We start from the raw sequence: 27,099 nt of genomic DNA on the forward strand, positions 1-27,099 counted from the left end.
GGCACCGTATACTTCCGAATCAGTGGTGATTTGGAGGTTTCTTCAATTCGGCTGAACCGAATGCACAGCCCTTGTGCTGATCCCACATACCCTAGCAGCTACCACAATGCTTTTCCAGTAAGGATGTCCAGTAAAAAGTGATGGGTACTTGCAGGTTCAATTTTAGAATATCCAACGATGCTTTAGAACTGTTTATCTGTAGTTACTTAGACGAGGATGTGGAAAAACTCCCCCCCCCCCAAAAACAAAAAAAGCCCTTGGATTCGGTTCTTTTCTAATTAAAAAACAATTAGTTTCTTAGTCATATGTTTTACTTGTAATAGTTGTTTTACTAGGAAACAAATTTCTAGCTGTAATGCCCCTTAAGAGCCAGTGTACTGTGGCGGTTAAGAGTGGCAGACGCTAATCTGGACAACCGGGTTTGATTTTCCACTCTTCCACATGCAGCCAGCTGTTTGATCTTGGGGCAGTCACAGGTCTCTCAGAGCTCTTTCAGACCCACTTACCTCACAGGGCGTCTATTGTGGGGCAGGGAAGGGAAGGTGATTGTAAGCTGCTCCAAGACTCTTACTTTTAAATTCTTCCTAGTTTCCTAGACTACAACAAACCAATCCAGAGAGAAGCACTTTGCAAGACATTGCCTACATTAAGATCTGAAAATGCAGTAGGATAAACTGGATCAGAGCTTAAGAAGGGGAGAAAGAGTCCCTGGTTGGGAAGGCCTGGCTGCCAGTTTCCCTATAGACATACACTCCTGAAGCTGAAGCTTTGGAGGGAGTTGATCCCTTAGCCATGGTGGGGTGAGCCTTGTTTTACTGAGGTCAGCTAGAGGAGAAACTGAATAAGACAGTCATATCAGGGAGCTTAGCTGTTTTCCAGCCAGCTTCTTTCTTTGTGTAGTTGTAGTGTCCTTGTGTTAATTCTTCTGCCTCATTTTCTCCTACTTGTTATAATATTTTTAATAAACTGCTTCTTGTTTTATTCTACCTCGGTTTCTCATGCCTCAAATTTGGCTATACACAATGGCATGCTGAAGAGGGGGTTGACTGGCAGAGAGGAGGGTACTCTTGGTTCTCTCTAGTAAAGCACTAGAATTAGAGTGGTGGTAGTCACTTAAGACCCTGACCTGCTTCATGACCTAAATGGAGCAAAGGGTTGCCAGGATCCAGGTGGGGCCAAGCAATCTCCCAGAATCTCAGTTCATTTCTAGGCTGCATAGACCAGTCCCCCTGGAGAAAATGGCTACTTTTAAAGGCTCTGTGGTATTCTACTCCACTGATAAGGTCCCTTCACTCCCAAGACTTCACCCCAAAAATCTCCTGGAATTTTCCACCATGGAGTTAGGAACCTAGAGGAAAGGGGGGCCAGATACCTGGAAGGAATGTCCTGTCTCTGGCAAAACTGTGTGGCCGGACCCCATTCTGTGACAAAGGATGAGCAGGAAAGAGATACAAAAGGAAAGCAAAATAGGAGAGAAGAAATTATACTCTGCCTGTCTTGAAGAGGATGGGTCCAATGTTCTTGTGTTCATGATAACTGCCAGATAGGATGGGATGAGATAATTGCCAGATGAGAGCCATCACTGAGCCCCCGTTATGCGCCTGAATCTACCATTCTGTCTATGGAGAAGAGTTGCTATGGCTGTAGAATACAGATCTCTTCTGATGTTGGACCAGAACTTTAGAACCTTGCTTCACTTTGGGGATTTGGGGGCTGTGTTCTGATTACTGTAGTTTTGCATTGCAGACTCTGTTGGTGTAAATTTAGGATTTGGGCAATGATAGGGTAATGTAGCCAACCTGTAGGAAACAGGGCATTAGAAAATTCATGAGACATGCACCTGGAAGTTGTTAAGCTTGGCAACAATATGGTGATGGTATCTTCAAAGTTAACCAAATGGGCCCTCCTGGGTTATTGGTTGTATTATCCAGCAATTGCTTTTGCAAAGGACATTTGAATAGCATTGAAAAACATAGATTATGCTTTATGGCCAAGAAGTTGTAAAGAGCACTGAAGGTTCAAAGGGGCTTGAGTCAGTTCAGTTCTGGTGTAACCAGGACATTAGGCTCATCAGTTCTTTGATCAAGAAGCCTTCTGAGCTATCACCAATGATAAATTAGTCAATTTATAAAATTATTCTTTGTGCTGACAGCCTCATTCTGTGTTTTGAGCTAAACCACACAGTTCATTATTGTTTGTGACTCCAATTGGATACTTGAAGTGATATCCTGCTGTTTTGACTTGGTTTAGGTGGTATAAGCAGCAACCATCACAGCTTCTGGGATGCTGTTGTTTGAAGGATTTTTTTTGGGGGGGGGGTAGGAGGTAGGGTTGCCAACTATGAGTTGGGAAATTCCTGGAGATTTGGGGGTGTGTGCTTGGGAAGGGTAGAATTTCATAGGGAAGGGACTCTAGTGGGGCATATGACATAGACTCCACCCTCCAAAGCAGCCATTTTCTCCAAAGAAACAGATATCTGTAGTCTGGAGGTAAATAGTAATTCTGGAGAATCTCCACGCACACCTGAAGGTTGGCAACCCTAGTGAGGGATAAACTCAAGCTTCATACAAAGTTCTTCCCCCTCTTCTTCTATAATGCTGGCTCAAAAAGGGTGAATGTTATGAATCATGAAAGACAACTGGAGTAGAGTGCTATCTTTCTTCTCTACTCATCTTGCATATGATGCTCCTTTACTTTAAGAGGCATGAGCCTTTGTTGTGTAGATCTTGCTGAATTTTGGGTCCAGTGTTGGGTTTCCTCCATCCATAGCTATACTTGTACAACTTGTTTTAGTTGAGATACTATAGCTGGAATAATGTATGTGATGCATTTAAAATACTCTAAGGCTACAGTCCAATGCTCACTTCTTGGGGGGTAATCTCTGTGGGGACTTCCTTCCCAGTAGATATGTACAGGATACTATAAATGTATTACTCAAACAATCCTTTAGTTATTAAGGTTAGAGTTTTCTGTGGGTGTTTAATATTAGACATGCAGTGTGTAAAACTCTGCTGTATGTCTGCTCACATTAATGGGCATGAAATAAGTGTGAATCAAGCACTCAGCATTGTCCTGGGTCAAATTATGTCATGTTTTTGTCATCGTAAAAATGGCTTAAAGTTGCATTCCTTATTTACTTGGGTGAAAGAGTCTCATTAGGACTTACTTGTGAATAAACATGCATTTGATCAGCTGCATGTACTTAATATGTAATTGTTTCAAAGTTTTGTTACAAACACCAGGGTTTCTGAGCAATGTAGTAAGGACAGGAATACTAGAAAACAGCTTTTTATAAACTAAAGGAGCAAACTAAGAAAACAAAGCACAGTAAAGAGACTTCTGTTGTCCCCTGTATAGCTCATGAGTAGTGTGATAAAGAGGGACAGATCTCCTGTACCACCTAATGTGCTGTAGAAAAGGAAGTCATGCAAAGATGAGAAAACTCCCCCCTTCATTGAAATGCCTTTTCTGTATTTTTAAAAGTACAGGAACTCTAGTCTTCTGTACCTAGTCTAAGGACTACATAATGTTGGCAAATTATTAATAAAGCTAAAATAGCATCTATTAATAAAAAAGTTCTTCCACATACTAGCAGAAAATGCAACTGATCTGAATTCTGTTAAGTTGTCATAGGTGGGTGTGCATTCCACAGCCTGGCACAAGCTTCCCTGAAATGCGATGCCATTGGTTTTTCAGTAAAGGTTTCTTTCTGCAGGGCTGCAAACAGGCATCAGCTGCTACGGCTGGGGAACAAATCTTAAGCAGCCTTTTCAATCCTGGGACTTTCCCCCCAAGACTTCTCTACACAGGAAGTTTCCTCTTTTTTACTGTCAGATTTAGCCCTTTGCTCATGTAATCAGATAACAGCCAAGATCATTGCTGCATGGGTAGAAAAGGCATCCTTAAGACATTTGTCCTTGAAACTGCACCAAACTCTTGGAAGAACCCAGAACCTGTAAGTATGTATGATTTAGGCAACGATAGCATAGTGCAAACCTGCAATCAACTATTATACAATATCCGATTAGCAGTGCAGTGGGGATTCCCCCCTCCCCATGTTCTATTACATTCATTTTCTATTTGTTCTGAGGAAACAAATCAATTCATGCTTCTGATACAGTGACTTTGCAGTAGATGAGCTAGTAAAATGTTTGATTTAACTCTTTGTTGCTTTCAAATGACTGATGGAATAGATCCTGTCTATAGAGAGACTTTCTGGGGTTTTTTTTCCTTTTAAAGAATGTAATTGTGTGTTGTATCCACCTTGTAAAAAAAGACATTTCTTTCCATAAGCCACTCCAAACAGTAAATAATGAGGCAAATACAAACCATTGATATCTTCCTTAATTAACACTAAAACATGAAAGTTTACTATCTTGATTTATTGATAACTTCTGTCCTAATTGCATTCTGCTCAGTTCTGTTTGTTTTGTATTTTACTGTCCTTCCTAAGTTTCTTTTCTTGGGCTGCAGTCTCATTAAACCTGTGCGTAGGCACTATGTATTTACATGCTAAGCACATCCTGCTTAAAAGAAAATTGTTTTAAGATGGGGGGACAACTCTTGACAATAAAAGACTGTGATTTTTCTGGAAAGCTTAAAAAGACTCTGCAGTATGTATGGATGTGGCTGAGGGAACATCTTAAACTTGGAATTGAGTTCAGTTGAAATTACTTCCAAGTAAGTGTTGTTAGGATCAGGCCGCCAGTTTTCCTTTAACAAAGTCAGATCTCAGCATGTCCCTTCTTGCAGCTACAACTAACCCCCCCTTCAGTTCCCTTCTTATAAATTTTTAATAAGCAGCCATACCTATATTTATAAGATTAATTTCTCCTAGGTTAGTCTGATTGATAGCTGCATTGTGGTTTCTTAAGTGCTTTCTTCATGAAACCCACAGAAGAACTGCATTCCATTTAACTAGTGAATGTAAAAACTGGTAACCATGGATTCAGCCACCACTAACTGCTGAGTGCAATGACTTGTTGTAAACAATACAAATGAGTCAGGATAGCAGAAGCAACCAGACATGAAATGATTTTAATAGAAATTATAGTAAGGGTCATGTGATATGGTATCAGTTTGTGTTCACTATTAAAGGCAACGTATTTCATTTTTTAAAAAATTCCCAAAGTTCATTTTAAACTGTATATTTCTACCATGTTCATAGGTACTCCTCTCCTCCTTCAGTGGATCTTATATAATTCTCAGCAAATGTTTCTGTTTTAATTGCATGTTAAGTACCAGTTTTATAATAAGAACAACCATGCTGAGCAAGTAAATCCATTGGTCTTTGATCTAGTCCAGTACCCTGTTTCTGATAGAGTCCTTATGGTCTGGAAGTATAAGGTTAAAATGGCTGATGGGCAAGATGTGCCATAACCAGAAAGTGCAGCTTTAGTGGCCAGTCCTCTCTATCCTCATGATTAGTAGAAGCAAAATAAATTATACAAAAATTAAAAATTAATAGGAGAACTTGTGCATATTATCTATGTAAGTTGTCTGGATTTACATAATTTATGAAGGTTGCAGAATCCATATTTTTTGATGCAGAATTGTGAATGTAATTTGTATGCTACAGAATGGAGATGGCTTTTATTTCCATGACATCCTTGGGCATACATTCTAGTACTTGTTGATGCATAAATATGTGCAGTCATACTTTGGCCTTGGACATATAGTGGTATATACTATAACATTCAGGTGACAGAGTACTGTCTGGAAAATATTTCCTTTTGTGTTCACAGGGTTTTTGCTAGCATTTATATAAATGAGAAAACACTAGTCCCATACTCACTTTTGTTTGAACCTGATTTTGTTGGAACCTGATATTGGCTCTAAGGCTACAACCTTTCGTGTTAATAAATTCATCTACTATCAGTGAAACTTATTACTTCATACTGATTCTATCTATATAATAAAATTTAGGTCTTTTTTCCCCTTGTAGGCTAATAGAAAACATTAAAGATTCTTGGCTAGTTCTAGAGGGAATCTTCGCCATTGGTTGCTCTTAGGTTTAGTTAGACTGTAAAACAAAGGCAAGAACAACAACCGCATGATCCCAGGCCACAACATATTTTTTTAACTGTTGATCCATTATGTCAGTTACAATCTGATGTGCACATGCAGATCATTTGAGCCCTCGATGTGTCATATTTCAAGATTTTCCACCCTTCTTCGGCATCTCCTGACTGTCACTGATAAAGTCTAACAATAAAACACTTTCCATACATAATATACATTTCTCAAAGCTGCTGTATTTAGTATCTTCCCATTTTGTCTTACTAGTTGCTTCCCTCATAAGAACATAAGAGAAGCCATGTTGGATCAGGCCAATGGCACATCCAGTCCAACACTCTGTGTCACACAGTGGCCCCCCAAAAAATTTATATATATATATACACACACACACACACATATATATACACACTGTGGCTAATAGCCACTGATGGACCTCTGCTCCATATTTAACCCTTTCTTGAAGCTGGCTATGCTTGTAGCCACCACCACCTCCTGTGGCAGTGAATTCCACATGTTAATCACCCTTTGGGTGAAGAAGTACTTCCTTTTATCCTTTTTAACCCGACTGCTCAGCAATTTCATCGAATGCCCACGAGTTCTTGTATTGTGAAAAAGGGAGAAAAGTACTTCTTTCTCTACTTTCTCCATCCCATGCATAATCTTGTAAACCTCTACCATGTCACCCCACAGTCGACATTTCTCCAAGCTAAAGAGCCCCAACTGTTGTAACCTTTCTTCATAGGGAAAGTGTTCCAAACCTTTCATCATTCTAGTTGCCCTTTTCTGGACTTTTTTCAATGCTATAATATCCTTTTTGAGGTGCGGTGACCAGAATTGCACACAGTACTCCAAATGAGACCGCACCATCGATTTATACAGGGGCATTATGATACTGGCTGATTTGTTTTCAATTCCCTTCCTAATAATTCCCAGCATGGTGTTGGCCTTTTTTATTGCAATCGCACACTGTCTTGACATTTTCAGAGTTATCTACCACGACCCCAAGATCTCTCTCTTGGTCAGTCTCTGCCAGTTCACACCCCACCAACTTGTATTTGTAGCTGGGATTCTTGGCCCCAATGTGCATTACTTTGCACTTGGCCACATTGAACCTCATCTGCCACATTGACGCCCACTCATTCATTCATAGGTTGACAGGATAAGATTTTGTGGTTGAAAAATAATTAGAGAACCATTTGATTAGATAAAAATAAAGCTGTTGTATAATTTCAGACTAAGGCTACAATCCTTATTTTCACATAAGTAGAATAAACCTCACTGAGATTACAAACTTTGGAATAATAGCCATTCTGATTGAAATAATTCCAAGATAAATTTGAAAGTGTAACTTTCACAGCATTGTACCTTGGTGAACCTGACGACTTTAACCATATAGCTAAGAGTCACAATGCTTAGACTCCAGTGGTTCTTAACCTTTAATCTACTCCAGAAAGGCAATGATACGTGCATACAGTACACAGACCTCAGATGTTTCTTGTGTCTGATTACCATTAGCCAACTCCTTAATATTAAGTTTGATTCATTTTTGCTATGTGGGATGAGCAATATAAAACAACCATATCCACTGAAACTATTGCAGCTGGAGAGAACTCAATTGACAAAACTCAATTCACAAAAGTTATGAATGACCCCCCAGGATTTGCAGACTGCCCCGTAGAGGGTTATATTCTTCCTGTTAAGAATCACTGGCATAGCCCCTTAAACATGTTCTAGTAAAGTAGCATGGCAACTCAGTTCATCCCTTTTTGTTCTGCTTGGTTGATACGTCTATCAGATCTTTATCCATTTTAATTTAATTTAATTTTTTCCATTCCATCCATGAATTTTCATACAGCTACGGTCAATCTGTGATCCAAAGAAGTTGAAAACAAGCCCAGTTTCCTTGTAATGTTCATGGTTATATGGCATTGCCCATTATAAGACTATTTTATTTATTCTGTGGAGCTGCCTTTTACCAGGTCAGACAATTGGCCTATCTAGTTCTGTGTTCTCTGCTCAGAATGGCAGCTGTTTTTAGAGTTGTCAATCCCCAGTTGGGGCAGGAGGAGAAAGCAACACAGGCATTCACGTTAAATCAACCTCAAATACTTAAATATTCAATTATTTATATGGCAAATTATTCATAGAAAATACAGTGTATCACAAAGTGCAAAGAAAAACTACTCCCGAAACAACCATTCCTATATTGATATCTGAGAGTCTGTTCCTTGAAATTGGAGTCGGGAAGTAGTGTGCAATGCCATGGAAACAGAGTCCAATGCTCCAATTCTTCTCTGTTAGCCAATATCTGGGTGGAATGCAGCAAGGCAATAAGACGCAACAGGGATGCGCTAAAGACCCTGTATCACGCGAGGCTTCAACGAGCTTAGAAAATGACTAAAACAATTCATATTGGAGACCAACGCTCCTACATTTGACAGACAAATTGGAGCATTGGACTCTGTTTCCACGGCATTGCACACTACTTCCCGACTCCAATTTCAAGGAACAGACTGTTGGATATCAATATAGGAATGGTTGTTTCGGGAGTAGTTTTTCTTTGGAGCAAAGTTGGTTTGAGAAAGATCAGAGAAAAGCCTGGAGGTGCACAAATTTACCATGATGCTGTGAGGAAGTGTGTGTGTGGGAGAGGACTTAACTTCTTAACACAATTGGGTAATTAACCTTTGTGGAAATGACCTATTCTCTGCTTGGACTGGCAGCAGTCTGTAGGTTCTCAGGCCTGATCTCTTCATTGGAAATCTTAAGAATTCAACCCGGGTCCTTCCACATGCAAAGCAGTCCTGTACTGCTTAGCCACTTGTTTTATACTGTTAAATTCTAGAACAGTAGCTGAGCAGAGATATTCCAGTAAAATACTATACACCACATAAACCTATTACTGGCTTTGAACACTTGAGGCATGAACAGCAACAGCAATTGCTTAAAGAATGTCAACCTTGTTATTATGCATATATGTTTCATGTAGATTTCAAAAACTATTAGTGAGCAAATGCTCAAACGCTGCGGCTGCCTATATATCTGTTGGTCTATGTTGTCCGAGCCCTTAGTGCCAGAACCGGATCTACATGTTTTTTGAGGGGGGGGGGATTATGAAATGGCGCCCCCTTATGGGTAATTTTATTTTATGGTCCCATAGAATACAATGGACTCCATACCCAATTTGGTGCCCCCCTCCGTCAGTGCCCGGGGCAAACACCCCCCTCTACCCCACCCCCCCTAGATCTGACCCTGCTTAGTGCAGAATGACTGCTCACTGAGCTTTTATTAGTACGCATAATTTTGTTAAGACCTACTTTAGTGGATCTCAAAATTAGTGCTAAGGTATTGCCTATATTCAACTGGTGAACCGTATTATGCATGCTATAGCTACATGCACAGTATACAGGGAGGGAAAAGATAAAAGATCAATTGTTATGGATCCCATAGTCACAAGCTTTTAAAGGATGAATTACAGAAACTTTGTAATTATTGTGGGTAATCTTGCAGAAAATTAAATCTTGAGTTTGCATGTGTGAGGAAGTTTGGGCAAGTTGGCTCACCATAGCTTTTGTAGTGTTTAGATGCAGTTCTCTGTACTGACTCCTTGGTTACCTGTCAGGCCTTTGTTTTAGTGCACTTCACTTCAATGATAGTAAAATGTTGTTCCTAAGATTGGTAAAACCTGAACAAATCCAGTTTTTTTCTTTCCAAGACTTCTTTCTGACAGCTAAGTCCTTAGATGTATGACCCTTTAAAATATTATACACACACAGCAACAACAGCCTGTGTGTGTATAATATTTCTTCATTTGTATGCTAAAATTTATTTTCAGATCTACATCTCTCAGTAGCAGTGGTACTCATGCATATAAGGCCTTATTTTTTTTGTCTAGTTCTGTTATCTTTTTCACATCAGTTTCATATTAGCTATAGCTTTGAGTTACATAGTTACAGTTGTAACTATCAACAGTACTTCTTGAGGACTGCAGCATGGACCTAACCCCTCTAAGTAATAGAGAAACTCATGCATTTGATAACGTCTTATTTTCTCATCTATTAGTCCAAGAAAAACAAGGTTCTTACTACTCAGGTTTCCTGCTCTGGCACTAAGAGAAATTCCCTTAATTCCTCTTTACCCAATTTCTCCCTCCGTTTATTTTCCTCTTTTTAGGAATTTAGAATGTTTTGAATCAATTTCCATTTTGATCAAGAGAAGAGAGGAAGGGCAGGAAGGGAGGGTCTGCAGAATTTCAGAATGTACTTCATAGCTGCTCAGAGGTAGGCATGTCTTCCTACACCTTCCCATTGTCCTGCTAGACCACCCTGTGATGTATAACATAAAACACCTGCAAGGGCTGCTGTTATAAAAGGGAGCATTGATTTCACTTCAAAGCAACATTTTTTAAAAATCCTATTAAAAAAAGAGAATAGTAAGAATCAATATTTAAAAGTGAATTGCAAAAGTGAATTTCCCTCACTGTAATAACACTAGCTGGCTTACATTGTTACTTGTGTTTCTTTTACATTTCTCCCTTCCTTTCATTTGTTATGTTTGTATTTCAGTTCCTTCCTTGCCTGTCTTTTCACTCTTTATATCCTGCCACCTTCTGGACTGTGGCTCATTGGTTGAGTGCATGCTTTGCATGCAGCAGTTCTCACGTTCAATCACTTGCAGCTCCAGCTGAAAGAATGTCAAGCAGCAGATGCTGTGAATGACATATCTTTGACTGTGAGTCTTGCAGTTCAAAGCAGACAATACTGATCTAGATGGACCAGTGGCCTGAATTTATATATTCTGATTAGTGCTGCAGACACATCTGAATTACTGCATGACTTTACATTTGGGGATGTGTGTAGCTCAGTGGCAGGGCATAAGATCTCAGGTCAGGCTGCCATTTTCAATTAAAGGAAAGTGTTTATTTAGACTTCTTTGCTTGGGCCCCTGGAGAGCCACTGAATGTAGACAGTCCTGAGGTACCACATTTGGTAGTTTATACCTACATTGCAAAGTAGCTTGTAGATCTAGATGATGATGATGGTGTCTACATCTGCTATCGCACCGATGGCAGCCTGTTCAACCTGAGGCGACTAAAGGCTCACTCCAAGACGATGGAAAAACTTATCCGAGAGCTACTGTTTGCTGATGATGCTGCACTCGTCTCCCACTCGGTATCAGCTCTGCAGCATATGACGTCCTGCTTTGCAGAGGCTGCCAAGCTATTCGGCCTAGAAGTTAGTCTGAAGAAGACAGAAGTTCTCCACCAGCCTGCACCCCAGGAAGATTATCACCCTCCCTGCATCACTGTGGGTGAATCAGTTCTGAAGACAGTCCAGCAGTTCAGCTACCTGGGGTGCATCATCTCCTCAGATGCCAAGATCGACAAGGAGATTGACAACAGGCTGGCAAAGGCAAACCGTGCATTTGGCCGACTGCACAAAAGAGTGTGGAGCAACAAGCATCTGAAAAAAGGCACAAAGATCAATGTTTACAAAGCGGTTGTGATGACAACCCTCATCTACGGCTCCGAATCATGGGTTTTATACCGTCATCACCTGCGACTCCTTGAGCGCTTTCATCAGCACTGCCTTCGCACCATCCTCAACATCCACTGGAGTGACTTTGTGACCAACACTGAAGTCCTCAAGCGGGCAGAGGTTACAAGCATCGAGGCACTGCTGTTGAAGACGCAGCTGCGCTGGGCAAGGCATATTTCTAGGATGGAAAACCACCGCCTTCCCAAGATTGCTCTGTATGGCGAACTTTTCACCGGCCATCGAAATAGAGGGGCACCAAAGAAGAGGTACAAGGACTCCTTGAAGAAATCCCTTGGCACCTGTCGCATCAACCATCACCAGTGGTCTGACCTAGCCTCAGATCGCAAAGCATGGAGGCACACCATCCACCAGGCTGTCTCTTCCTTTGAGAACGCACGTATAGCTGGTCTTGAGGACAAAAGGAGATTGAGGAAGAATCGCACTGCTACAGCACCAACCCCAAATCAGACTTTTCCCTGCAGCCACTGTGGCCGGATCTGCCTGTCCCGCATTGGTCTTGTCAGCCACCAGCGAGCCTGCAGCAGACGTGGACTACTGCACCCTTCTTAAATCTTCGTTCGCGAAGTCAAGCCGAGAGAGAGAGAGAGAGCAAAGTAGCTCCATATATTCAAATGTAGATTGTAAGCTCCTTAGGGCAATGACCTCTGGGTTTGGGGGCTTTTTTGGTAAAACATCATACATATTAAGGATGTTACTTAAATAATAGTAATAGTGAGAAGGTCCTGTTTTTCCTAATTTCAGTTTTGCGTTATGGTATTAGCCTTGACCTGGCTATTCCCAAACAGCATCACAGTTTGCAGTGAGTAATTATTATTTTTTTTTAAAAAAACTATAATGATTTTAAATATCTTACTAGAAATTAGTATTCTGAGCAGTTTAGAATGACATATATGATGATGAGGCTAAGCTTTTGTTACCCCACTCTTTTGAAATCTTGAGTGAAGTTTGACAAGCTATATATTTTTTCAGAAGAGCAAAAACAACTTCATTTCAGACATCTGAAAACAGAATTAATTTTCTTGGTGCCAAGATGACTCATATGCCTTATGAATGTTCTAGATGTAAGAAGGAGTTGGGCTGTCGTAGCATTCTATTTTGTAATTTTGCCGCATTATTTGCTTGATTGGAGGATCAGCTGCCTGGACAGCTGTAGAGATTCTTTCAGCTTGTAGTAGCACAATGTTGCAGAAGCATGCAATCTTGAGAGTTTCATGAGGGCATCATCTGCTACATTACAGGGGATTGTGGGGAGACCTTTGAGATCACATGCTTTTTCATTGGCATCCCTAAAACACTGCTTTCCCAGTCAGCCTCCTGGATTGCTAGTTCAGTCAGGCTGGCTTTGCTGCTGTGTTCTGTAGCACTAAATAGGGTATGATTGGAAACAGGTTTTGAAACATCAATACATAAAATTTTAACATGAGAGAAAGTGGGATGCACAGGGACCAAAAGTAAAGTAAGATGATAAACGGATCCCTTCCCAAACTAGCTACAACTGTCAAGGAGAGGTGGGGGAGAACAAATAATATCCATCTCCAGCCTAAATAAAAATGTGAGTCCTCAGTTAAATCATTACAAAACATTGTTCAGTGAAGCTCAAAACTGACCCAGTCAAGCACAACTGAATTGGAGTGTTCATACGTACAAATGTATGTGTTTTATGTATGCAGATGCGAGTATGAGTCAGTCGGACAACCAACCTCTGAACTCAGCTTTCTTTGCATCTTGGCTGCAAACAGTACTCTTGTAACCAATATGTCTAGAACAACTCTTGTGCAGGAGTTGTTCTTGTACAAACACTTCTGAGAGCTGAGATCATTAAATAATGCTTATAAGGTGTTCCAGATTCTGTAAGTATAAGGCAATGTAGAGAAGTGCTTCTCATTTTGTACTTTTGTGTTTCAGCTCATTTACTAAGATAATCTGTGTTCGGCCATCTTTCATTTGTAACAAAATTCCAGAGGATCCATTTCAACATAAATGATGTGTTAATGAGGACAGAGTATAGGTCATGAGCTTGCAAGTATGTGTGAAGCTATGATGAGCTTATCCTACCAGGAGAAAGAAAGGTTAATACACCAACTGCATGTACACTTCAAAGCAGGTGGCTAGTTTACTGCACTAACCTAATTATCTGTGGTACGGATACGTTGGACAAACATATCTATAGCCAAGATTATGTTACTTCACAGTGGGTGATACGAAAGCTCTTCTGTGTTCAGGTGCCAGTTTCCTGAATCTAGCCCTCTGCTTCTCTTGTCTTTTTTAGAGTGTGGGAACAAGCACAGAGACAATAATACCAGAGCAACTCCCATTGCCAACTGGTTTCCAGTTTGATTTGGCAAGGCTGGCCATTATTTATAGTACAAGCCATAAACATGGCTCTGAACTATTAATGTTGGACTCGTACAATGGTACTCTTCCTTCATAGCTTTTAGCCTTTCACTTGCTCCCTGCATATAGAAAATACAAATGAAAAGTGTGCTGAATACTACAAAGTCTGAGCCTCCAGGGCTGGTACAGACACTGTGTATCCCAGGTACCTACAGATAGCTGGAATTGCTTCTTGTTCACACAAACATGCATTCCTAGCTACATTGTGGTATTGTATAAATGTAGTGATCTAGTGATCATTAGTATAGTATAGTATAGTATAGTATAGTATAGTATAGTATAGTATAGTATAGTATAGTATAGTATAGTATAGTATAGTATAGTATAGTATAGTATAGTATAGTATAGTATAGTATAGTAGCAACACTTGTAATGACTGCAAGTGGAAAAGTCCCAGCAATCATGGAAGTATTGTGATTAGATGTTATTTATAGCTAGGGGTGCCAGGTCCAAGTCAGGAAATATCTGAGGACTTTTGAGGTAGAGCCTGGAGACTTTCCTATTCCAAATAAATAAATAAAAACACAGCAGTGCCGTTTCCTTGAATAGTCTTAATTTCTTCCTCCTCTTTTTTGTCTTCAAAGGGTTCCCCAGCAGTTACACTTTCACTAAATGAAAGTGAACACACGCACACACTCACAAAGCAGCCAAAATAAACAGTTTGCCAGCCCACACTTGGGACAATTTACTTACAGGAGTTGCTGGATGTATCAGTCTGCTGTATTTCAATCAATTTATTCAGACTAACACAGGGAAATGAAAGTACTGAGCAGAGAAGTCTAGGGAGTGGAGTTTTCCTCCATCCCATAATCAGGCTCTAGTTAACTCTTTACTATTCCATTTACTATGCAAATGACTTCTGAAAGGAATACAAAACAAACAGAGAGAATAGGCTGTCTCTGTTCCCTTTTCACCAGAAAAGCCACATGGCTCTGCCTGCTTGACCCTCTCCGCAGCTTTAGTCTTGCTGAGATTTAAAGGCACAAACACACTTTCCAAAACACAAGCAGTTTGCAAGTTTCTAAACCTGCTGAGATGGAAAGGCACATCATGGCTGTTGGGGCAGGGCTTCCCACTGCCAGCCAGCTGGCTGGTGGTGAGAAGGAGCCTGCAAAACCTGCAGATCCCCCACTGGGTTCTAAGTGCTGGCAAGCCTATATTTTTCACTGAGACACAAGGTGGATTACAAAATACAAAAATGGTGCATAAGTCAGGATCCCCCACTTGGTGCCTGTGTATGCCATGATGCCAGCCAATATCTTTCCTGGTGCCTGTAAAAAGTATTTGAGGAGTGAGGCTGCATGGGGATTTTACCCAGGAAGGCTTCTGGTTAGCCACTGTAGATTTGATTGGCTACATAGATCTTTAAAAACATTGTTTTGGCAACAGCTGCCACCACAGCTGAGCCACAGAGAGCCAGTTTGGTGTAGTGGTTAAGTGTGCGGACTCTTATCTGGGAGAACCGGGTTTGATTCCCCACTCCTCCACTTGCACCTGCTGGCATGGCCTTGGGTCAGCCATAGCTCTGGCAGAGGTTGTCCTTGAAAGGGCAGCTGCTGCGAGAGCCCTCTCCAGCCCCACCCACCTCACAGGGTGTCTGTTGTGGGGGAGGAAGGCAAAGGAGATTGTGAGCCGCTCTGAGACTCTTCGGAGTGGAGGGCAGGATATAAATCCAATATCATCATATCATCATCACAGCACAAGGATCTTCACTGTGAGACTGAAGGTAAACTGCTGCAGCCATTCTCTGGCTGGCTTCATCTCCTGTGGTAACCATTCTATGGCAGCCATTTTGTGGCTGCACCCACCATGCTGTATCAGAATTCCAAAGCTGCTCATAGGCTCAAAAGGTTGGGAACCCTTGGCATAAGACATCCGATGAAGATTGTGATAAGAATAAGAGCACAAAATTAGAAGACAGTACAGACAAAAAAAAATATGAATGACATACTGTAACCCAGTGATAATCACTCATGACTTGGCAGTGATATGTGGCTCTTAGACATGCCACCTGTGGTTCTTCTAACCACTGATCCTCAATATAGCTCTTGCCTAATGTTTCAGGAGAGTGGGCAAGGCCCTTGCACAGTGTGGCTTGTAGTTGACAGGTGGTTCCCACTTTGAGACAGTCATCACCAGAACAACAAGGAAACTACAAGTCTTCCTGATCCCATGCCAGAGATGGAAGAAAACATGGATCTATAGGTGGATAATTATTAACATGGCTTTCTGAAAGCTACAAACTGAGTACCATTGCCATAGACTGCAGAAAATGGATTGCAAAAGTAAAGATGATATATGCAGTAGACTACAATCATGTTTACTTTGTAAGAAATACTTTCATAAACTATTCCATTATATTATAGCTCTATTTCCTTCATAAAAATGCCCTCCTGAACATTTCTGTGAGGCTGGACAAGAAGTTAAGAAGGGCAGAATCAGTTCTATGTCTTCTAGATGTGATAAGACCTTTCTTCTTGGTTTTGTTTGAAAATAGAGGGAAGTATAAATTGGCTATAATGAGTAGAGAGATATATTATTGAGGTATTTTTTAACGTGTTATGTTTATGTGAGGCAGTTATTCGTCTTATATCAGTACTTTTATTTTAAGGCTACAGTCCTATGCATACTTTAAAATATGTCCACTGAAATCAACAAAGATTATTTCCAAGTAAATATGGTCAGGAGGATCAGACTGCCTAAAATTCAATGCTTAGTTTCATCTCAGCTAAAAAAGGTAAAGGTAGTCCCCTGTGCAAGCACCAGTCATTTCTGACTCTGGGGTGATGTTGTTTTCACGGCAGACTTTTTATGGGGTGGTTTGCCTTTGCCTTCCCAGTCATCTACATTTCCCCCCCAGCAAGCTGGGTACTCATTTTACTGACCTCGGAAGGATGGAAGGCTGCGTCAACCTGGAACCGACTACTGAACCCAGCTTCTGCCGGGATCGAACTCAGGTCGTGAGCAGAGCTTAGGACCGCAGTATTGCAGCTTTACCACTCTGTGCCACGGGGTTCATTTTTTTTCATCTCAGCTACACTAGTGTAAATAATTGCCGTATTATTGATGTTACTAGATTCCAACACAATAAACTAGTTTAACCTCACTAGGTTCAACTGAACCTTTCCTGAGAGTTTTGACTTCATGTCACAGCCAAAAGAATTCTCATTCTGTTAAGAAGCATTGATAAAATTCCCTTTTCCCAAATTATTCCTAAAACAATTTCTGTATATGAGAAGACACAAGAGGACCTCAGAATTGAAAGAAAAACTTTTCTGCTCTCTTTGTTTCTCTCTCTTTCAGGTTGAATTCAATAAAGAAAAGGGTATGGTGTAATAATTCCTACAAGCTCTGGTAGTATCTTTTGGGGGAAAGGCTACTGACCTTTCCCTATTTTTAATAAAAACTTTTATAGTCTTCTTCTCTTTGCCTTTTTCCATAATACCATTTCTACTTTATTCCTTCATAGGCAGCTGATTAGAAAAGTGTTTTGGGGAAATGTAAGTAAGTAGAGCTCATGGATTTGATTATGCCCATATCTATAAGGGTGTGCCTGAAGGGATGACAGTATCCTTTATACTGTATTAGTTTGTGTAGGTTATGCTAGGTAAAGCAAATACTAGTCAATGCCTTGTGATCTATTAATGTAACCATAAGGTTTGCAGAAGAGGTTAATAACATCAGTAATTGAATGGCAAAAAGAATTGAAGGGCAAATTCAGTACTTTAGTTGCATGTGCACACCTTTCCTTAACTTCAGGTTAATGAGAGCCACATGCATGCCCCTCTGGGAATTGCTGGTTAGAGGAGAAGCCTTGCAGACAAGATGTATGTATTTCATTCTTGGCGCTGCCACTGACTCACTCATCACACTGAGCAGCACAGCTAGCTTCCTTCCACATGTATAAATGCTAACTCAGTAAGACAGGAAGTTTGTGTGTGTAGGAATATATATGAACTTTGGGTCATATTGACATTAAATCAAACATGAAAGTGAATGCCTGAAAATAGATAAGTCCAGGGCTTTTTTAGTAGAAAAAGCCCAGCAGGAACTCATTTGCATATTAGGCCATACCCCCTGATATCAAGCCAGCTGGAACTGCATTCATGTGTGTTCCTGCTAAAAAACCCCTGGGTATGTCTTTCCTGTACCCTAGTAACGAGTACACATTTAACTGTGGATATGAGCTTTCACTGGCATAGTTATTGTGATTTTGCCATTTACAAAATTCAAGGACCGTCAATGTACATGTGAATGTTGACATTTCCTGTTTATTAATTTTATATTAATATTAAACCTATTTATTAATCATGAATCATTTTTATGCTGCCTTTCTTATAATAAGATATCCATATAAGCCTGCCTAATGTGAAGAGCTTCTTCAGAGGTCTTGCTCCATACGTGCCTAGAGTTGTCAACCGGCTTGTGAAAATGCTCTGACCCTTTAATATACTCTTAAGTAGACTTGTGCATGGGAGTTTCATTTTTTATTAATTCCAAAAGGGTCTGTGTCAGTACTGAATTGTTTTGCTTGGTATTTCATTCATTACTTTTCATACTGATATTTCATTTTTATAATTCTGTTTCGTTATTATTTTCTATTGGGTTCAGTGGAAGACTCCCATCTTTGCATCCACATTGCCTTCCCCAATCCTTTTATCCACACTGTCAAATTTGAGATAGTAGAATAAAACAGTCCTCCTTTTGGAAACAATATATTTTGCCCATGTTTAACAAGTCTATGGGAGAATTGATAGGAAAAATTCCAAACAGTAAACAGCATGAGGAACTTTGTACTGCAGCCACTTAACATGAAGAACAGTAGTACAAGGAAGAGGCTTGCAAGGCAAAGACATTTGGTGGCATAAGGAGGGGCTGGCATCTGGGCAGGCAGGTGACAGGAAGGCATTGGGGTAGATTTCTTTGTACTGAGGGGGAGGGGTAAGGTTAGAGGAGAGCAGTGCTCCAAGCAGGAGAGCACCGACTGCAAGGGTATATTTGGCACAGCAGAACAGGCATTAGAAGAAGAGAGAAAGGCAAAATCCCAATTAGGGATGGGCACAAATTGATGAAATTGGGGTTTGTCCCAGTTTGTGGTCCCTGAGGCTGCATTAACCATGAACCTTCCTGAAACTCCCCATTTACCAAATCAATTTGATTCTTTAGGTTTGGGGGGAAGATCTTCCCTCCTTTGAGATCTTTTCTCCCTCCTTTCTACTGGTAGTGGCTTCCCGGGCCAGGAGGATGGAGGGAGGGGGGAGATCTTGCAAAAGCCATTTAAAGGGAATATTCTCTTTAAATGGCTTTTGCAAGTGGGCAAAACTATGCACTTTCTCCTTTAGATCTCTGTTATGTCCCATCAGCCATCTGTTCACTAAATTTAGAAAGTTCCAGACTCTTCAGCCTTTCCTTATAAAAAAAAAATGCTGCAATCCTTTGACTATCTTGGTTGCCCTCTTTTGTATTTTTATTTTCTAGCTCAGCAGTATGATTTTTGAGATAAGCAACCAGAAATGTGCACAATATTCCAAATCTAGGCATATCATTGCTCCATACAAGGACATTATAGTATTGACTGTTTTATTCTTAGTCCCTGTCCTCATAACCCTCGACCAGGCGTTTATATTCCCCCGTCATTGCTGCCACATGCTAAACTGGCATTTTCATTGAGCTATCCACTATAAACCCAAAATTTCTTTCAGTATTAGTCTCAGCCAGTTCAGAACACATCAACATGTATTTAAAGTTAGGATTTTTCACTCTAGTGTGCATCACCTTAAATTTACCAACAATGAATATTCCTTCATATGAATTAAGATGCACCACTGATTTTCTACCAATTGGTTTTGTACTGTTACTTTTACCCCATGGCACCTGAAAGCTTAAAAGAAAATGCCACAGAAGATTTTCAAGTGAATGTTACTTCTGCTCTCATCCTTGGAGAAAAGTGATCTGTCATATTCTGTAATAAATTACAGTCTCTCAGTGATACTTATAAAGCAACTTATTTCCTTGTTTTCTCTTTTGCCTTTCACCCCTTAAACACTATACCATATATATCGCCATATATACTTATGTTGGGTTTGTTGATCAGCATCCTGTTAAACAAGTGACCTTTACATAGCCAGGAAGCATGATCCACAAACTGCTAAAATCAAGTCAAACTTTAAAAAAAAAGAAAAGAAAAAAAATCCAAGTCCCCCAGAGATGTAATTTAAACAGTGCTAAATTGTTTCAAATCCAAATTCTCTGGTTCACACTTCATATGGATCATAGCAGAGCAGGATGACAGCTCTCTGTGTATTGATTGTACTGTTTAAATGTTAATATGGAAGTGGGAAACAGAAATGGAAATAGTGGGGAGCTGGTTTTTAGCAGCTAGAGTTTAGCTGTTAAAGGTGATTTTTAGCTTATGCTACATACAGACGTAGACATATATGTATTTATACACACACAAATATATAAAAACAAAATGCCAACAGATTGGCTAGCATTTATTTTATTCATTTGTTGTTTTTTTCAGTGTTGCCTGTTCTGTGTGTTTAGAATGGAGAAGGTGAAACAAATTTACTTAAAACCAGTGGTTCTATCAGGTCTCTGTGTTTTTTCTGTTGCATTTTTGCTATCTTTGTTTGCATATGGTACAAAACCCCAAATGACTACCTATGCTGCTTTGTCCTTTGGGTGTTGTATTTGCTGTGGTGGTGGTGGTGATGGTGGTGGGGATAATTATTATGACTTGACCTTGTTCTGATTGCATTACTTCTGATGTGGTCAAAGACTGCAAAAAAGCACCAGAATGCCACCTGTTTGTTTCTGCCTATAAACCTCTTCTGGCAGTGCCAACTGTTCTCTTGAGGGCCTTGCTGCACAGAGCAATGTGTTCTAAAATCTGTTAGAAGGGGAGAATGAGTAGAACAAATTACTCTGTTGTTAATTTTTTAATAGCAACTGGATAGTGTTTCAGTGACTTCTGGAACATTATCCTTAACTAGACAGTTTCTTAACTTGACTGTTATCCCAAATAAGCACTTCAGGTCAATTTTTGAGAGACTATTCCAGTCAGGTATTTAAATTATTGCTTAATATTGATTTGGCATGATGCCTGTTAATGAATGTATTTGATTTCTATCCTGGTTTTGCTCGGATTATATGGTTCACAGGGATTCTCCCATTTAGGCAGTTCAGTGTTAGCAGTACACTTAGGTTGACCGGGTTCCCACCACCCCAAATCTTGAGACTTGTACATTGGGGTTTCATGATGTCATGGTACAGGACTGAGTGAATTGCCTCCCATTTCCAATTTACATTTGTAGCATTTGCCATGAACTAGGGTTGCCAAGTCCAATTCAAGAAATATCTGGGGACTTTGGGGGTGGAGCCAGGAGACATTAGGAGTGGAGCCAAGATCAAGGCTGTGACGAGCATAATTGAACTCCAAAGGGAGTTCTGGCCATCACATTTAAAGGGACGGCACACCTTTTCAATTCCTTCCTTCCATAGGAAATAATGAAGAATAGGGGCACCTTCTTTTGGGGCTCAGAGAATTGGACCCCTGGTCCAATCTTTTTGAAACTTGGGGGGTATTTTGGGAAGAGGCACGAGATGCTATACGGAAAATTTGGTGCCTCTACCCCAAAAAACAGCCCCCCCAGAGCCCCAGATACCCGCGGATCAATTCTCCATGACTTTCTATGGGAATAAATCTCTATAGGGAATAACAGAGTTCCCAGCAGACATTTCCCTCCCCCCCCCGCTTTCTGATGACCCTGAAGCAGGGGGAGGGCCTCCAAACTGGGGGATCCCCTGCCCCCACCTGGGGATTGGCAACCCTACCATGAACAGGCATGGAAAGAAGCTTTAAAAGTAGCCATCAAATGTGTGGGTTAGCTGTTGATCCCAAAACTTTAATCTTGATGGTGTGTGGCCCTGAGAATAAGCCCCAACTCTAGGAACATTAATAGAATTGCATCATGTGTCCTTAGTCAGTTCTTTGGGTCATGCCTTGGAAAACACCTTGATGCCCAGAGTTTTGAGGAATCACATAAACAGACCTGGTCAGAACTGCTGAGGTGTAGATCTATGTATTTCTCTTCCCCTGCCTCACTCACCCTGTGAATTCTATACATTTTGTGTCCCTCCTAGATCCAGAATTCCATATGCCCCCTTAGCAGCATAAAAAAGGAGGTCTTTTTATATGTGGGTTGTCTATTAATTAAAAAAATCTGTTTGTAGGGGGAAAAATACTCATACAAGCCATGTTTCTCCATTGAGATTAATTAGGAAATTCTTATTAATAACAAAATGTTGACTTGAGGCATGTTCCTATTCTTTTGGGTAGTACAGGAGTTCACCATGTTTCTTGCTAGAACAATGTGTGGTGCAGCCTCTCTTTTATTTATTTATGTATTTATTAAAATTTATATCCCGCCCTCTCCGCAAGCAGACTCGGCTAACAATCAATTATATAATACAATTTAAAATAATAAAATACATTTAAAACATTTTGTGGTGCTATGCAACTTTGATATGGTGGGATCTTTCTTTTTTTTGTTAGTGATCCCATGATATTCATAGCTTCTCAGCGGTGAGATGTGGTGGTTCTCTCCCGGATTCAGGTATTGAAGGCCTCTTGAAACAGTTTAGTCTTACAGGCCCTGCGGAATTGTGAAAAATCCCGCAGGGCCATTATGGCCTCCGGGAGGGCATCTGATTAGCAGCTCCAGATTCCATTATTTTGTCTGTCATTTCACTGGCAGTTAGAAGTTAATATTAGTTTGTTTCTAGGCATCCTCTGTAATTATACACTGAGAAAAACAGAGACAGAGAGATTTTACAACTGATCTCCAGACACATTTCTGGTGCCACCGAAAAAACCCATGTGAAGCACAGCCTGGCTTCCTTTGGTCCAGGGATGAACAATAGATTTTGTGTCCCTGAATGCAGTGCTCTCTGGAGAACATGTGGAGAAAGGCGGTCCTGTAGATAGGCAGGCCCCCAATCATAAAGGGCTTTAAAGGTCATAACCAGCACCTTGAAATGGACTCAGAACACAATAGGCAGCCAGTGCAACTCTTTCAGCACTGGCCAAATGTGCTCCCATCTAGGAAACCCCATCAACAGCCACGCTGCAGTGTTCTGTAGTCTCCAGGTTAGGCTCAAGGGTAGCCCCTATGTAGAGAGCATTACAGTGATCTATTCTTGAGGTGACCGTAGCATGGATCACCATAGCTAAGTCATCATGCTCCAAAAAAGGGGCTAGCTGCTGTATCCACCGAAGATGAAAAAAGGTGGATTTGGTAGTTGCTGATACCTGGGCCTCCATTATCAGAGAGGACTCCAGGAGCACTCCCAAACTCTTGACTTTAGGGAACAGTATTAGTGGCACCCCATCAAGAGCCGGCAAAGGGATCAGCTTTCTTGGGCCACCCTGACTCAGCTAGAGGACCTCCGTTTTTGTCGGATTCAGCTTCAACCAACCTGATCCAAAATGCTACGGCTTGAAGAGCCAGGTCTTCCAACTGCCAGGAGCACTCCCAAACTCTTGACTTTAGGGAACGGTATTAGTGGCACCTCATCAAGAGCCGGCAAAGGGATCAGCTTTCTTGGGCCACCATGACTCAGCTAGAGGACCTCCGTCTTTGTCGGATTCAGCTTGAACCAACCTGATCCAAAATGCTACGGCTTGAAGAGCCAGGTCTTCCAACTGCCATTTTTTTCCAGGAAAACTGATCTCTTTGGTCTGGAGATCATTTGTAAAATCTCTCTCTGTCTCTGTTTTCCTCTGTGTATAAGTACAGAGGATGCCTAGAAACAAACTAATATTAACCTCTAACTGACAGACAAAATAATGGAATCTGGAGCTGCTAATCAGATGCCTATCAAGAGGTCCTACTTATTATCAGTGCAAGAACTAGCATTTGATTCGTTGGGAAAACCAAACTCTGAAGAGTCAATGTAATCATTAACTGACTCACCTTCTGGATGTGACAAGTGATGAATCAGCATGAACTTGCCTGGAGCTTTCTTCAGGACAATATCCATAGGGTAAACCCTCATATGCTCAAGCACAGCATTATCAAATGGCCCCAGTATCCTCCCCAAATGCTAGAAGTTCTTTCCTATCTTGTCTCTAATCACCTGAGGACATATGAGTGCTGATCTCAGCTTCTGAGCCAGCTCTTGTACCTTGGGAACTATATAAAAAAACAGCCAAACCCTCACTGAAATCTTTACACAGCAATATGTTCTCTCTCCCTACCCCCACCCCACCTTAATTCTTCCCCCTGTCAGACTGTTTCTGCAGCTGGGAAAACATTTTATGTGCCCTCATTGGAGTTTATGCTTTCTGCAGGCCCTGTTAACCAATCTTTGGCATTTTCCACTGTCTTGCTTTGATTTGGATGACTGCTCAAAGCACCTGCTAATGGCCTGGAGCATTCATGCCTAAATTTGCAGTTCTGTAGCACTTTCACTCAGATGCTTAGTACACAGCTAGTGAAATGCTGTATGAAGCACCTGCTGCATTATTTGAAACTAGCTTGTTTGCTTCCTGTTTATTGATGGAAGCATCCCATACAATGTTCTTTTTCTTTTGTTTCTTAGATCTGTTCCACACTTTACAACAAAGCTTTGTACAGGATGATCCAGTAGTATGCACATCTCCCACTCCAGTGTTCAGTTATTATGTCAGGGGACAAATTCTTGTGTATGCAGTGAAAGAACAATTCACACACGTTCCCTGTTTTTTGACAAGCAAAACCACAGATCATTTACATGTTATGTATACCTGCACCATGCAAAGTAGACATGCAGCCACAAAACCCCCTATTGGTGTGCAATATACTTTAATCACAAGTTTTATAAAAGATAATGAGTGTTTTAACAATAACCAAATAAGTAAGGATTCATAGTAGTATTGTAGATAGCATCTGTTCAAAGCACTATAGATAAAACTTGATTTTTTTAAAAAAAAATGTTTAAATTGGTATAAGTTGTTATTCAATAAAGAGGCCCCAAGGATCAGGAAAGAAAGGCATCTTACATAAAGTCTGCACTGGATTATTGTTGCTACTTTTAGTGTTCTTTCCTGCCACTCTGATAAGAGTTCATTTTTTACCTCAAAATGCATAATCAATAATATATTAAAGTGCCCCTTAACTGCTAAGAGTCTAATGCAGGAAACAGGCTAAGAACAAGATTATATAGCCAATACATTGTCAGTTGTTTTGTTCTGTTGCAAGCTTTTTTTCCTTTCATGGGTACAATTTTTGTGGTTTGCTTTGTCTTGTAATACTGTTCTGTATCCAAAACACTACTAGCAGGAAATTGCAGTCACTGCAGAGTTTCAGGAAAAATAGTTTTAGCTCAGTTTAAACTCCAAAATACAATGTTCAAAACCTCACCAGTTGAATTATAACTCTCACACAATGAGTGTGTAAATAAACATTTCGTGCACAATTAATAATAAATCCATGCAGCAAACCAACAGAACGTACACCCTCTCACAGCTTCCCCAATTCGTTTTTTTTTATCACAAAGTCTTAGAGGCTCCGCCTTCAGCTGCTTCTCGCAGTTTGAAACTTGAGTGGAGTTGGGGGCATCGTTCTGCACAACTCATAGATAGAACAAAAAAGACCGCATTTCCTGGATTCTTTATGGTTTCATTGGTTTTAACCCTCCGTCAGTCTTCCCTCAGTGCTGCTTTGACTGGAGCCACAGTACAATGAATTCAGTTATGGATCAATGCATGCATGCTCAAGTCTCTGCTACTGGCTCTCCAGGCTGGGAAATTCCTGGAAATTTGGAGAGTGGAGCCTGGGAAGAGCAGAGTTTGGGGAAGGGTGAGACTGTGTGAGATAATGAGTCTGGGGAGGGATGAGACTGTGTGAGATAATGCCACAGAGTCTACCTTTAAAAATTCGTTTTCTTTAGTGGAAGTAATCACTGTTGCCTGGAGATCTTCTACTATTCTCCAAGCCCCACCTGGAAGTTTACAACCCAAGTTTAAGCCTATTTATATAATTACATCTGTCAGGCCTGTTCAGGGCTTTTTTTGTAGCAGGAACTCCTTTACATATTACCCCTGATGTAGCCAATTCTCCTTTACATATTACCCCTGATGTAGCCAATTCTCCTGGAGTTTGCAGTAGTCCCTGTACTAAGAGCCCTGTAAGCTCTTGGAGGATTGGCTACATCAGGAGTGTGTGGCCTAATACACAAAGGAGTTCCTGCTACAAAAACAGCCCTGCCACCTGTTACTCTCTGTTGTGTTTGGCGATAGATACAATCTGAGGAAACACTATGATTACCAAGGAATTTACAAAAACTGTTTGGAAGATCCAGGGCAAAATTTAGATTCATGCAATCAACAACAAAATGCTTAGCATATTCCTGTTTGGATTTAGACCAAGATGCTTCAGTATCTTTCAGATTTAAAACACTCTTCAAAGTATTCACCTTCTGTGAAATTGCCATAAAGCACACTCCTGAACAATGCAGAGAGTTGCAGCATTATCAACTAAGTTGCATTTCCTATTTTTCATGTCTTGTACTCTCCTACATGAATAAAACTACTGTGGCAAAAAGGGACTTTTAAATAGCACTGTAGACTCTTGCCTTCCTACAGCTATTTTCCCTCTACATTGGTGGTGTTTGCTTTTGCAAAGTATGAACCCTGAACTATTTACCATTCTAGGGCTAGGGTCCACGAGAGTGTTTCCAGAGATGGGATGATTTCTACCCATTGAATGTGACTTCTCACCTCCCCCTTCTACTGCGGCCTGAAACCCCCCCCCCCCCACCATGGTGGCCATGAGGAAGAACACCTTATATTTCACTGAGTGAGCCAGTATAGTGTAATGGTTAGTGCTGGAGTAGGATCTGGGAGACCCAGGTTTGAATCCCCACTCTGCCATGGAACTTTGCTGGGTGACCTTAGGTCAGTTATGTACTATCAGCTTAACCTATCTCACAGAATGAAATGGAGAAGGGGGAAATGATGGGGTATAAATGAAGTAAATAAATAAAACATAATATATAGATGACCACTCTCTCTCTCTATAAATTATTTCTGTTCAGCAAATAGAGTTGCCAGCACAGGATTGGGCAATATCTGGAGATTTGGGGG

The 27,099-nt window shown here is 40.7% G+C and overlaps 1 protein-coding gene across 6 annotated transcripts in view; it reads left to right on the top strand.

Annotated features, from left to right (window-relative positions):
• ESRRG (estrogen related receptor gamma) overlaps positions 1-27,099 on the top strand; it is an 817,641-nt gene that overhangs the window by 82,760 nt on the left and 707,782 nt on the right. Inside the window, exon 1 of one of the 6 annotated variants that reach the window (XM_060246742.1) lies at positions 3,778-3,955. The exons of the other annotated variants lie outside the window; for them this stretch is intronic. The gene's annotated coding sequence lies outside the window, so the exon portion shown is untranslated. Of the gene's footprint in view, positions 1-3,777; positions 3,956-27,099 lie in introns of those variants that run through there. 6 annotated transcript variants of the gene reach the window in all.

Source organism: Heteronotia binoei, chromosome 1, assembly GCF_032191835.1.
Source record: "Heteronotia binoei isolate CCM8104 ecotype False Entrance Well chromosome 1, APGP_CSIRO_Hbin_v1, whole genome shotgun sequence".
Taxonomy (NCBI): domain Eukaryota; kingdom Metazoa; phylum Chordata; class Lepidosauria; order Squamata; family Gekkonidae; genus Heteronotia; species Heteronotia binoei.